This window comes from Schistocerca americana, chromosome 1, assembly GCF_021461395.2.
Source record: "Schistocerca americana isolate TAMUIC-IGC-003095 chromosome 1, iqSchAmer2.1, whole genome shotgun sequence".
In the NCBI taxonomy this organism is placed as follows: Eukaryota; Metazoa; Arthropoda; class Insecta; order Orthoptera; family Acrididae; genus Schistocerca; species Schistocerca americana.
The window spans coordinates 1,024,930,725-1,024,945,443 of NC_060119.1; positions in this window are offsets into that span (position 1 = coordinate 1,024,930,725).

The following is a 14,719-nucleotide window of genomic DNA, read 5'->3' on the forward strand; positions in this document are numbered from 1 at the left end:
ATGACAAGAGACGGACAGGACCATACTAAGGATAGAAACCTCTCTGCTTTTAGAAAGCGTAGCTACCTATTCCGACGTTGGTCCTACTGTTCTCTAGCAGACAGGCTTGTCTGCTGCCCTCAAGCATGCAACTAGAAATGCATTTGCTTATTCATCCTCTCACACAGAAGGGAAGGGGGATGACAGTATCTTATCATATACAGTATATAAAAGAAAGCTGATGTAGGTTCCGTATGAGACTGTGTGACATGAATTACATATAAACTATGTTTTAAAGTGTAGTAGTGTGACAGATCGTTCTTGTTTATGTGTAAAAGTAACACGTTCCACTACTCAGTCTCCTCCCAGATAGTCAGAAACGCCATAGTAAATTTAGAAGAGGAATTTATGCCGTAAATGACATCAGATTTAAGAAATCAAACATGAAAGGAATCCAACAGAGACCTTTCAAGGTGTCTATACAAGATATTACATTACACAAAATATTACATGACACTTAATAATATATATTTTTTTTTTTTACTTTCTGTGGGCGTTGGGGAAATTACCCACTTATTATATCCTATAATTCATCGAATGAGTAGAAGGAGTTGCCATTAAGAAATTCTTTTAATTTCCTTTTAAATGCTATATGGCTATCTGTCAGACTTTTGATAATATTAGGTAAATGACCAAAGACTTCCGTGGCAGCATAATTTACCCCCTTCTGAGCCAAAGCTAGATTTAACCTTGAGTAGTGAAGATCATCCTTTCTCCTAGTGTTGTAGCCATGTACACAGCTATTACTTTTGAATTCGTTCGGATTGTTAATAACAAATTTCATAAGTGAATATATATATTGTGAGGCTACAGGGAAAATCTCTAGCTCTTAAAAAAAGGGTCTGCAGGATGATCTTGGATGAACTCCAGTAATTATTCTGATTACACACTTTTGTGCAATGAACACTCTTTCACTCAATGATGAGTTACCCCAGAATATGATTCCATACGAAAGCAGAGAATGAAAATGGGCATGGTAAGCTAATTTACTCAGATGTATATTGCCAAAATTTGCACTGACCCTAATAGCAGAAGTAGCTGAACTCAAACGTTTCAGCAGATCCTCAGTGTGTTTTTTCCAATTCAACCCCTCATCAATGCATACACATAGAATTTTTTAATATTCTACATTAGCTACCAATTTCTGGTCGAAGACTATATTTATCAATGGTGTCATTCCATTTACTGTGTGGAACTGTATATACTGTGTTTTGTCAAAGTTTAATGAGAGCCCATTTGCAGAGAACCACTTAATGATTTTCTGAAAAACATCGTTTACAATTTCACCAGTTAATTCTTGCCTTTTGGGTGTGATAGCTATACTTGTATCATTGGCAAAAAGTACCTGCTTTGCATCTTCATGAATATAGAATGGCAAGTCATCAATATATATTAAGAACAGCAGAGGACCCAATACCGAACCTTGTGGCACCCCATTCTTGATTGTTCCCCAGTTTGAGAATTCACCAGTTCTTTTGCATATTATGTGAACTGCTCATTTCAACTTTCTGTACTCTTCCATTTAGGTATGATTTAAACCATTGGAGCACTGTCCCATTCATACCACAGTACTTGAGCTTATCTAGAAGTATTCCATGATTTACACAATCAAAAGCCTTTGATAGATCACAAAGAATCCCAGTGGGTGACTTCCGGTTACTCAGAGCACTTAATATTTCATTAGTGAAAGTATATATAGCACTTTCCGTTGAAAAACCCTTTTGGAAACCAAACTGACATTTTGTTAAAACTTTATTTTTACAAAGGTGTGAAGCTTCTCTACAATACATTACTTTTTCAAAAATTTTGGATGAGGCAGTCAGAAGAGAGTTTGCGTGGTAGTTGTTGACATCAGATGTATCCCCTTTTTTATGCAGTGGTTTGACAATGGCATACTTCAGTCTATCTGGGAACATACCCTGCCTTAGAGAGCTATTACATATGTGGGTAAGAATCCCACTTATTTCTTGGGAACAAGCTTTTATTATCCTGCTGGAAATGCCATCAATTCCATGTGAGCTTTTATTCTTGAGAGAGTTTATTATCTTCCTAATTTCAGCAGGAGAGGTGGGTGGAATTTCAATTGTATCAAATGATGTGGGTAAGGCCTCTTCCATTAACTGCCTTGCTTCTTCTAACGAACATTTAGATCCTATTTTCTCTACAACACTTAAAAAATGATTATTCAAAATGTTTTCGACTTCCGGCTTGTTGTTTATCAAGTTTCCATTCGCTTTGATGATGAAGCCATCATCCTGTACTCTTGGTTGCCGTGTCTCCCTTGTAAGAATATTCCAAATTGTTTTGATTTTGTTATCAGAGGTATTAATCTCAGACATGATGCACATGCTTCTGGACTTTTTAATAACCTTTCTTAATGTCGCACAGCAGTTTTTATAATATTTGACTGTTTCTGGGTCATTACTCTTTCTTGTTGCTAGATACAGTGTGGTGTGTGGTAATAGTTGGCAGTAAGTAGGCCAGGCAGGATAAACATGTCGCACAGCTGCAGTGGAGCAATAACGAGGCAGGGAACTGCAGCATTGCTTTAAGTTATTGTGATATATGAGCCATGCAGTAGGCCAGAGCCGGGAGTGGCGATGTGTAAGTGGTTGACGTATGGGAATTTACGCCTGCCATATTTTCTGTCTCTCTCTGACACTACGTCAGAAGCGAGGGGAAAATCAGTATAAATAGTCAGGCACTTTTAGCTTTAGGGGTGTGCCAGGTCAGTTGAGTGTTGGATCTGACCAGCGCTGGTCTAACCTGTGCTGGTCTATGCTTATAGCGGCCAGTCTGGCACCGATGTTGTAAATATTCCGTGTAAACCTGTACTTTGTTTCTAAGTACTTGTTAGAGCTGTATTCCGCCTCCGGGATCACAACACCGGGGCGGGACGGAACAGCAACCGGGTACTTGGGGAGTGCACAGTCTGCCTGAAGGAGGGCAGTGACAGCAGTCTGCAGCAGGTCCAGGACGGACCACGTTTGCTTCCCACCTGGTGCACTGGATCCGGGCGAGGGGTACGCTGTGGGAGGCGCAACAGCACTGAACCAGCGTTAGGGACGACGGCGGGTGTTGCCATCCGGCAAGCACCACTAGCGTACAAATTGAAGCACGACGTCCAGGAGGGTGCGGGTTCGAGTCCGATCCTGTCCTGGGAGCAACAGCGGCCGAGGGCCACGGGTGACCAGTACAACACCCTTTGTCCCATGGTCGGACAGAGCAGGCTAAACAGGGTGGATGGGGGTGGGGACCAGTGACTGTAACAGTCCCTGGAATCGCGGGCAGAAGAGCTGCACCCGTCCCTACACCTCCGCAGGCGGCGACGGGGCGAGCGCGGCTGACTTCCATTGTCAGGCGGCCTTGATGACCGCAGCAGTGGTGTCGGCAGTCCAGGAGTGCTAACTATGGGACTTAACATCTGAGGTCATCAGTCCCCTAGACTTAGAACTACTTAAACCTAACTAACCTAAGGACATCACACATATCCATGCCCGAGGCAGGATTCGAACTTGCGACTGGAGCAGTAATGCGATTCCGAATTGAACCGCCTAGAACCGCTCGGCCACAGTGGCCGGCTCCCGGGTTGGCCATCGACAGTCCGCAACAGTAAGCATGGCCTTGTGCCGCCGGCACGCTATTTTGGAAACACGCTAAGATCCTGTCGTTGGCGTTGTCTGAGGACGCATTCTGACAGTAATTAAACTTGCTTGCATTTTAATTTTATTGCCAGGACCGCAAGGGGCACCGACTATATTTGCATTATCGACTAGTCCAACCATTACCCGACGTAGAACTTGACAGAAAAAAATCGCAACGACAAGAAGGAGTTATATGACATAAACGAAAGTAGATAAGTGTGTTTCCATGTCTGAGAGATGACGTATAGTCATATTTCGAGCCAGCCAATGTGAGAATGCAAATCAGTTTAAGTTTGTTCTATAAGAGTCGTGTGCGTTAATTACCTTCGACATTCGAGGTGGTGAGCAGATATTTGTCAAGAATGGTTTTAAGGGGGAAAGACTCCACTACCAAAACCTCACTGAGTTTGAATGAGATCGTATAATAGAACTACGAGAAGCTAGATGTTCCTTCTGCGATGTAGCCACTGCACATGATTCAGGCAGCACTGGTAACGAGAACGTACGGTCTCGAGGAAATAGGCCTCTGGATGGTCACGTTGTATTACAGAGAGCGAATGCCATATGTTCGACATATGGCTCTGGCGCACCGTATTACATCTGCAGCAGGAGTTTGAGCATCAGTTGGCCCCACAGTGACACAACGAAATATTACAACTCGGTTACTTCAAGGACAGCTCCGTGTCAGGCGTGCATTCCACTGACCCCACACTACCGCTATTTGCGACTTTAGTGGTGTACGTGAGAGCTCATTGGAGTACAGGGTGGAGGACTGTTGTGTTTTCTTTTGAAAGCTGGATCCACCTTAGTGCAAGCAACAGACGAGTGTTGGCCAGTTGAGGACCTCCAACCAACTCGTCTGCGTACTAAACACACTGTACTTACACCTGGTGCTATGATCTGGGTTAAGATTTCGTATGACTTCAGGAGCCGGCCGGGGTGGCCGCGTGGTTCTAGGCGCTACAGTCTGGAACCACGTGACCGCTACGGTCGCAGGTTCGAATCCTGCCTCGGGCATGGATGTGTGTGTTGTCCTTAGGTTAGTTAGGTTTGAGTTGTTCTAAGTTCTAGGGGACTCCTGACCTTAGAAGTTAAGTCCCATAGTGCTCAGAGCTATTTTTTGACTTCAGGAGCACTCTCGCGGTTATCCCAAACACTCTGACTGAAAATCTGTACATAAAGCTGGTGATTAGATCCGTTCTGCTGTCATTCATGAACCACATCCCAGGGGTTTCTTTACAAAAGGATAAAACTCGCCCGCTTACATCTGTTGTCACTTAACATGCTCTACAGAGTGTCGACAGGTTGCCTCGGCCTGCTCGAACTCCGGATCTGTCTCCAATCAAGCACATATGGGACATCACCGGACGACAACTCCAGCGTCATCCTCAAACAGCATTTACTGCAATGGGCGTGGAACTCCATCCCACAAACTGACATCCGACTCCTGTGCATCACAATGCAAGCACGTTTTCACCCTTGCATTCAACGTTCTGGCGTTTACACCTGTTATTAATGTACCAGCACTTCACATTTGGAATGGGTTACCTGGTGCTCACATTAACCTGTGATCTTGCAGTGTTAATAACTCAAGTACGTCACCTAGACAAATGTATTCCCGAAATTTCATTTCCATGCAGTAATTTTTTTTTTTTTTTTTTTTTGTTCCTGTGACTTTTTTTTTCGTCAGTATATAGAATCTACTTCTGTTTCCACAGTATCTGTAAAACCGAGATACATTGAGAATGTCAGCCCAGAGTCATAACATGAGATGGAGATGGGATCACAGCACCTAAGTAAAGAGAAACGAACTTGTTTGCATGGTGAAACCATAACTTCCCGCTAAAATACGTATTATTAACGTCTGTAGACCTCACTCTCGTCGCCACATGAGAACTTTCGACTCATCGCAAATACTGCTGTTTAAACGTAAAACAAGAACGCTTCTAAACGCGTCGTGAGTTCCATACAGTGGCTGTTTCCGAAAACCCACGGTACACTAACGTTCAAGTAATATTATCCCTAGACTGCCAACTCCTACACGCTGTCTCAATTGCTGGTTTATTCCACGGAAACATTCTCTTCCCCTCGGTGATACTAAGCCATCCTCGTCTTGCCCAGACCAGTGTTGACAGGGTCCATATGTTTCACTTTACCGAACGGTAAACAGTCTGAACGTCATTCCTATAAAGTTTCTTGCTGATACGGTGAAACAGATTTTCCGTCTACACTTGCTGAAGTCTCTGAAGTTTAATTATAAACACCCTGTAGGACTGCTATGAAACACAATCAGCATAAGAAGACTGAAAGTAAGGAATTGTATTATAGCACTACTCTGCAAGTTCTTGTAATCACTCATTCATCAGATGGAGTGGTTCACTAGAAAAGCTGTTGAAGTAATATAATTATATTCCCACAACAGAGCAGTTGTCAGGTTACCAAAGCCGTAATAACTGTGCACTTCCATACACACACTGGACTAATGGGCAGTTCCGAGTCATATTACAAACCAGACATTTTTATTCAATAATCCGGCTGCATTTCCTTAATATGGATGATTCCCAAAGCACAACATCAGAAGGGGTGCAGTCTACAAATCACTCGAACTCCCTAAGAATAACCCAAGCGCCCTTTCACAATGTTTGCAGCTAACTGGAAAAGAATTCCTTGGCAAAAATTCAGATGGTAGTAAAAGAAACCAGAAATAGGGAGTTGAATGAAATGCTGACAGTACCGCTGATCTGTGCTATCCTTCGAAAAGCTTTTCATCTAAATCAATGCTTAACGATATCCGTGGAAAGTGCAAACATCATTACGCTAACAGTTTGCCAGCTCGTATGGAGCAGACTGTATTTAATGTGTCTGCTGATAAAACATCCTTGATCTGTGGAGAACGTGGCTTTGGCCTGGTGGCCATCCAACTAAAGACTTTTTTACAACGTAAAACCAACCAAAATCGCAAATTTCACTATTTCTATAAGCTCAATGACTATTTTCGGCAAGGATGCATTTTGAAATTGTATTTATGAAAATGTAAAAACCACTGAAAGATGTATACGTATTATGAAGTGCAAACAAACAGTTACAGCGCACAGAGTAATTGTATGCGCCGTAACTGTTCGTTTGCACTTCATAATACGTATACATTTTTGACATGGCTTTTCCATTTTCGAAAATAACACTTTCTCTATCTTTTATGATGATTTCAGAATGGGTCCCGGCCCGAAACTAGCCATTGAGTGAATAAAAAAGCAGTGAAATTTGCAGCTATTGCTGGTTTTTCGCTGTACTTGTTAACAGAAGTTACTGACCTACAATTACTCCTGCACGCTGGAAGTTCATAACATTTTTGGGTTTATTTGCTAACAGGACTCGCCGTGTTGTTCAAAAACACCATTATATTATAAACTCAGTACTATTTAATTCAACGGTACCAAAGAGTTTACATCCACCTATATAGATTTCGTAAAAAAAAAGAAGAAATTAAATAACTTACATCAGACTTTATTTTGTCGACGTTAGCTACACGAGCATACTGAAAAGTAATGCCTCCTGTTTTTTTTGTGAGACAACATTGAAATTTGTTTAATAAAACAACGTTACTCACTTTCTACCAAACAGTAGTTCCCACGGATGCTAACTAGTAATAAAAACGTCTTTGGTCCCGTGATCGAACCCCACCACAGCTTAACACTTGAACAAAAGTTATCAGCAATGGCAGTGTAAGATGTCATCCTGGTTCTACCAACGGCCTTGTTAAAGAAGGAGGAGCAGCGGATGGAAGTCTGAGGCATTCTCTTGCTCCTTGGGTGGGAAACTGCCCGAAAAAGGCGCAAGAACCAGGAATGGCCAAAGGCATGAGGATGCAGAAAGCAAATGTGTATCGACAGAAGATGTAGCCTTTAACTGAAAAACTCTCATGACGATCTCACCTTTAGAGAAACATTCCGGATTAGTCCCCCACTCGGATCTCCGGGTGGGGGACTACCAAGGTTTAGATGGCCATGAGAGGGCGTGGAATATCAGAAGTTGTAACGCCGTAGGCAAGCTACAAAATATGAAATCGGAAATCCTAAGGATCAGCTTAGTTGTAGTAGGGGACAGATAAGTGAAATGGAAACAAGACAAGGATTTCTCATCAGACGACTATAGTGTAATATCAACAGCAGTAGAATGGTATATCGCGGTTCAAGGCGCTCAGGCCGGAACCGCGCGACTGCTACGGTCGCAGGTTCGAATCCTGCCTCGGGCATGGATGTGTGTGATGCCCTTAGGTTAGTTAGGTTTAAGTAGTTCTAAGTTCTAGGGGACTGATAACCACAGGTGTTAAGTCCCATAGTGCTCAGAGCCATTTGAACCATTTGAACCAGATTGGTATAACAGAACTACTCGTTATGAGTAGGAAAACAGGGCAGAACGTGGGCTAAAGAGAAAAATTCACTGATGGGAATGTTCTCATTAGAACCGACAGACACCAACACCGACAGCAATAGTTCATGTACACAAGCGGACGTCGCCATCAGAAGAGGTAGACAAAGTATGTGAGAATACTGAACACATAATTAGCACGTACAGAAAGATGAAAAAAATAGTCATGGGTGACTGGAATACGGTTTTAGGAGAATGAAAGGAAGTAAGGGGTCGGGACAATATGGGCTTGATACCGGGAATTGGAGAAGAGAAAGACTAACTGAATTCTGCAACAAATTTCAGCAACTAACAGTGAACACTCTGTTCAAGAATCATATGACAAGGAGCTGTGCTTGGAAAAGGCCGCGAGATACGGGAAAATTTCTCTCTGGTTGCATAATGGCCAGGCAGAAGTTTCAAAATCAGATATTGGATTATAAGGCGTACCCTGGAGCTGATATAGGTTCAATCACAATTTAGTAGTGAGGAAGAATCAATGCGCAAAGAAATGGAATACAGAAGTAATAAGGAATGACGAGATGCGTTTGAATTTCTCTGAGGCTAAAAATACTGCGGTCATGAATAGCTCAGTTGGCAGTTCAGTTGAATCGGAATTGACATGTCTAAAAAGGGAAATCACAGAAGTTGTAAGAAAATATAAGTACAAGGGAGGTAACTGCGAATAAACCAAGGGTAACAGAAAAAATACTTCAGTTGATCGACGAAAAAAGGCAGTACAAATGTAACAATGTGAGCGCAATGAGAATTTCACTGTTAAGTGCAGAGGAGAGAGCGAATAGTTGGAATGGGTGCAGTGAATGCTTCTATGGGGGAGGACTTGCCTGATATCATGATGGAACAAGAAACAGAAGTCGACAGGGAAGAGCTAAGGTGATCCAGTGCTAGAATTAGAATTTAAAAGCGCTGTGGATGACGTGAGAACAAATAAGACAGAATTTGGAAATCATTGTGGAAAGTGGCAACAAAATGACTATTCCCAATGGAGTGTAGAAATTACGAGTCTGGAGATGTACCATGAGACTTCCGGAAAAGTGCTATCCACTGCCGGCCGCATTGCCCGAGCGGTTCTAGGCGCTTCAGTCCGGTACCGTGAGGGGCGGCTGGTAGGAATAATGTTGTTATACAAAATGTTTGAATGTAGAAACACTGCATTTCCCGGCCGATGCACCATATGTGGGGCGGCGGGTGGAATTATGTCGATTTTATGTTGTTTATATAAATGTTAGGTTTGTAGAATGTTAAACCAGTTCCTGTTATTTAGAATGTTATTTATGCTGTCTTTCGCCGTTCTCAACACTGGCTCTCTAACTACAATATTGGCAACCAGAAAGTGATTAGCAAAACGTGAAGCCTGTAATTAGAATTCCTAGTGCCCACTTCATCTGAGAATACACTTATAGTTACAGCTTATAGCTCTGATGAATTAGGAGATTGTCTGGGATTTATAATCAAAAACGGTCGTGAAAAAACGTCCTGTATTCTGAAAGTCACAGATGAAAACAAAAGAATCCACACAATCCAACTAACAGAGCAGTTCAGAGTCTAATGCGCTGATGCAACTATAAATGTCCAAATTAAATGTTTAAATGAATGCTCGCCATAATTTGATGATTAGGTTCATCAAACGCCACGCTAAAATGATAGTTTTTTATTTTTTATATTTTTTATTAATTTTTTTATTTATTTTTTATTTTTTTAATTTCTTTTTTAATTTTTTTTCTGCTCACACATTCACCCATTATATACATGTACTCACACATACATATACAGTTAACTCATTCTCACACTCATTCAATCACCTTTGTTAAATAATAATAATAAATAAATAAATACAATAAATTAGGTTAAAAAAATGATAATTAAAATAAAATTAAGATAAAATAATTTGAGTTAAAATAAATAAAATAAGAAAATAAATTAACGTTGTTAAAATTTAAAATTGTTAAAGTGTATAAAAATATATACACAAGATGTCTAATCTCGTTATTCACGTAGGTCATCGGGCCATCTAGTGGAAGCCAGGTAGTGCACCCTGTGTCCAAGTTGTCGTACAATTTCGTTATCTGATTGTTGCGTGTTTTCATAGAAGGTTTTTGCACTGGTTCTAAATCGGTCTTTCAAGTAGGGTACCCCTGCAAGTTGGTGAAGCTCATTCGTTGGGAACTGGTATGGAAGATGGAGTGCTCTTTTCAGAGCACGATTCTGAATTCTTTGTAGTCGTTGTATGTGAGTTGGAGCAGCATTGCCCCACACGACAGCAGCGTAGTCTAAGATTGGTCGCACCAGTGTGAGGTACAATAGCACCCCCAGTCTTGATGGTAGTGTTGACGCTGTATTTAATAGTGGATAGAGCTGTACCATTCTTCTCCTGGCTTTCTCTCGAATATCTTCTATATGAGGTTGCCATGTCAATCGCCTATTAAGGGTCACACCCAAGTATTTTGCTGTTTTTGACCACGTAACTGGGGTGCCCCTTATCTCAATGGGCTGGATGTCAGGTGGAAGTGGTCTTCTACAGATTGCTATTGCCTGCGTCTTTGTGGCGTTAAAAGACAGTCGCCATTTCGTAGCCCATTCACTCAGCTTATTACATGCTTGTTGCAGTCTTGCCTGGAGGTGTGCAGCATTCATACTTCGGGAGTAAATGGCTGTATCATCGGCGTATAAGGATAGGTGTGTTCTGGCCGTCGATGGTAGGTGGGATGAATAAAAGATGTATAACAGTGGTCCCAGAACGCTGCCCTGAGGTACTCCTGCTTTGATTGGTCTGGTGGACGATATACCATCTTGAGTGCGGACATGAAAAGTCCGGTTTTCTAGATAACTCTTCAGGAGTGTTGCGTGTGACACGGGGACCCCTATATCTAGGAGTTTGTAGAGGAGTCCCTCGTGCCACACGCAATCAAAGGCACGAGAAACATCCAGAAATACAGCCCCGAAGAATTCTTTCCTTTCCATGGCGCTGAATGCTTCCTCAACTAGGCGTAGTAGCTGGTGGGTGGTGGAAAGGCCTTGGCGAAAGCCGAACTGGACGTCTGGTATTAGATGTTCTGCTTCCACATGCTGTTGCAGTCTCTTTATGTATAAACGTTCAAAAAGTTTCGTTATGGCAGGTAAAAGACTGATTGGTCTGTAGCTAGCAGGTGATCGAGGGTCCTTTCCTGCCTTCGGTATGGCGACGATCTCTGCATGTTTCCATGTGAGGGGGAAGTCGCCAGTTGCCAGGATCTCATTGAACGCGGCCGCTATTATTGGTACTGCAGTAGGTGGTAATTGCTTCAACAGCTCATTAGTTAGAAGGTCTGGTCCTCCAGCATTCTTTCCGTTTAATTCTTCGAGGTGTTTTGTAACTTCTGCTGTCGTGATCGGTTGAATGTGGTCATCTTCGGCTCGACTGGCGAGGAATCTTGGAAGTCTCTCGTTGACTAAGCCAATGTGGTCAGCGTCGGCAGGGTCATTCATCGGTATGAAGTTTTTTGCGAATACATCTGCCAAAGCATTTGCTTTGGCATCTGGTTCGCTGATTATATGCTTGCCCACATGTAGTGGGGTTAACTTCTGTCCGCTTCTTAGTAGAGACTTCGTCATCTTCCAGGCCGATTGGTCTTGTAATTGTAGCAATGCAACCTTATCTGCCCAGACTTGATTCCTGTGTTTTTCTACTTCTGCCTTAATTTCTCGTTGTAGACGATTTACTAGGCGCTTTGTGGCTGGATCGCGCGATGCCTGCCATTCTCTGAATGCTCGGTTTTTTTCCCTGATGGCTGCTATGATAGGTGGGGGCAGTTCGTGAGTTTTTGGTGGTAGAGGCCGTCTCGGAGGTACGGCTTCTGTTGCAGCGTCTGGAGCTTTAAATGTTAGGTATAATAGAGTGGCTTCCGCTCCTGCTGTCCCTGGGTCTGGTGCATCCAGGAGGTCTCTTTCAAGCAGTTGACGATACATTTCCCAGCTGATTCCTCGAATATCAAGATAGTGTCTAGGCGGTTTATTGATGCCGACGAGGTCGACATCAAAAATGACAGGTTCGTGGTCAGATGTAAGTGCCCTTCTGGTAGTGGCAGTAGCACCATTGGGAAATCCCTTAATGATGGCTATATCCAACACGTCGCTCTGGCCTCTATTCGGAAAACAAGTGGGGTCGTATGGTCCCACGATGATGGCGTGGTTCCTTACAGCAACTCGCAGGAGACGGCGTCCGCTGATGTTAGTGATGCAGCTATTCCAGTTGGTATTTTTGGCATTAAGGTCACCAGCAAGAAAAAGATTTCCTTGTTGGGACAGTAGCACCTCAAAGTCTGCTTCTTCTAGATGGTCACGGGGGGGCCTATACACTGCAATGAATTGTATGCGGCCTCTTGATGTCTGGACTGCAACTGATGTGGCTTCTACTGTGGCTAATGCTGGACGTGGCAGTTGGTGATGCATCAGGGAGTTTCTTACATATACTGCTGTTCCTCCACCAGCAGTCGGCCGGTCAGTCCGGAAACAGCTGTAGTTGGCAACTCGTACTTGGATGTCGGGTTTCAAGTGTGTCTCGGTGACCAGGCACACGTCGATTCTTTCATCTTGGAGGAATTGACGGAACTCTCCTACTTGATTGCGAATTCCATTGGCGTTCGATGTGCACACAGTTAGCCCAAATCTAGCTGCCATGTTGGGTGGTGGAGGTTGACTGTGGAATGGCCTGTAGGGCAACTTGAACTGCAGCAGAAATCTGTTGCGGAATAGTAGCCACGATAGCCTGAAGGGCATCAGTGATAGCTTTCGTCATGATTTGCATGACTGAGGTCAGATTAAACTCTTGGCAAGAGGTGTTGTGTTGTGCCTGAGTTGTTGGCGGTCCGGCACTGATTATGTACTGCTGAGATGCAGCAATGGTCGGAGGAGGTGGAGCTGGGCGATGGGGAGTAAACTGAGTACGCCTATGGTGGTGTAGGTTGATTCTCTGTGTGCTTGCAGTGGAGGCGTTGGCCTTAGAGGATGAGGCATTAATGATGTTGGTGGTTGCTACATTTGTATTTCTCCTAGCAGCTGCAATAGCAGCATAAGTGAGACCCTGGTGAGTGGTTGCCTTTTGTCTCGTCCTATAGGCTTTAATGACTTCACAGCCAAGGTAGCTAGCAGGATGAGCTTTGTTGCAACGGACACATGTGGGAGGAGTGTCTTTGTCCTTAGGGCAACCTTTGGAAGTGTGTTCTTGGCCGCACTTCACACACTTGAAGGGCATTGCACAGTGTCTGGCTACATGGCCAATGACTTGGCATCGATAGCAGATGGTGGGGCCACGTTTGCCCCGAGGCTCCTCAATTGTGACGTCTGTGTTGGCTATGATCTTCATTGTCAGTAATTTTCGGTTATCTGGTGTATTGGTGAGCACTACCATAAAGAGGGGGGTGTCTTTATGAGTTCTAGGCGATTGCACTCTGGAAATTGACCTAGGAACAATTCCGATGGCTTCCAGTTCTTCCCTCAGATCATCACACGAGAAACTGAAGGGAAACCCTCGAGTGACTTTCTTGATGGGCTTGTCCAGCGAATAGGTATAAAATCCCCATTGCCTTTTTGAGATTTCTTCTGTAACTTTCATAAAATCCGTAGTATTTGCGGTTTGAAGCTTATAGAGGTCTTTACCAGCTGTTCTGAATTGAAAAGGGTTGCAAAGAAGGCCCTTAATAGTTTTCAATAGTATCTTATACGCTTCCTTGAATTCAATGATGATGGGAGGAGGTTTCTGTGCTTTTGTAGAAGTCTGGGCCATGGTAGCCAAGGTGTCACTTTGGTCGGTTGGTTCGGCGTCCATAGCCACGAAAGAGTTGTTTGTTGATATAGGAGCAGCACTCGTAATCTTTCGGGCTGGAACCGTCCGAGTGGCTGGAATGAATCCCTCCTCATCGGCGATGGGGCGGGACTTCTTGTGTCGGTTTTCGCTAGCTGATGAGTTCGGGGTTGTCTCGTCCGTCTTTTTCCTCTTGGCAGGTCCAGGAAGTTCTTCTGTTGGCGTAGAACACATATTAGTCGTTGGCATCAAGTTGGTAAGAAGCTTCAAGCTTTCACTTGTATCTTGCTCGGATTGGTTGGACGTTGCATTGCCATTGTGATGCAAGTCAGTGTCTCTCTTGGCGTCGAGTTCTTTCTTCTTCTTCGAAGCCTCAGACGAGCGGGGCGCCTTACGCGTGTCAGACATAATGCGTATAAAGGCGAAGAGATTTGCACACAGAGGAAGAAAGCTAGCCTTGGCCTCTGCGAGCGCGGCCTTGCTTCCTCGCGCAGCGGTTTTATATATAAAGCCGCGGTGCGGACGGCTAAGGGAACGCCTGATCAAATCGGCTCTCCCGACTAGCCGCTGGGCTAGTAATGCACCACATTAAGTTATTGAATAAATCATAGCTCCTTTTGCTGATGGCCGATGAAGCTCTCAACTTAAATGTGCATTCATCACACAGGTAAGTAATCATAATAAAAGTTTGACGTGGCTAAGCTAATTATTTTGGGGGAGAGAATTAATTTAATTACACTGCACGTAGTAGACTAGCTCTGAACTGGCCCTTTTGAGATACGCTATCGCTATAGTTTTATAGTTATTTAAATGAAACTTCTCACATCTT